The following is a 256-nucleotide window of genomic DNA, read 5'->3' as shown; positions in this document are numbered from 1 at the left end:
ATTCATTTGAAGTGATGTGATTATAACATGCGTCGTGCCGCAACGTTAAATCAGGCGCTTCTTGGGAGGCAACCCATGTCTTTTTCTTTATCTTTGATTTTCTTTATAGCTTAGGATTTTTGAGCTAATTGTTTGTTGAGATGTTGCAGGGATTGTGTTGAGGTAGTGCAAAACAAAGCAAAAACACTGATAGTCTCTGAAATAGCCAGTGCGGACCGTGGTGCACTTTTGTGCGGTCCGCGCTGGCATGTCGCTA

This window comes from Nicotiana attenuata, unplaced genomic scaffold (assembly GCF_001879085.1).
Source record: "Nicotiana attenuata strain UT unplaced genomic scaffold, NIATTr2, whole genome shotgun sequence".
NCBI lineage: Eukaryota > Viridiplantae > Streptophyta > Magnoliopsida > Solanales > Solanaceae > Nicotiana > Nicotiana attenuata.
The sequence above is the reverse complement of the archived record's forward strand: the minus strand, read 5'-3'. Positions refer to the sequence as shown.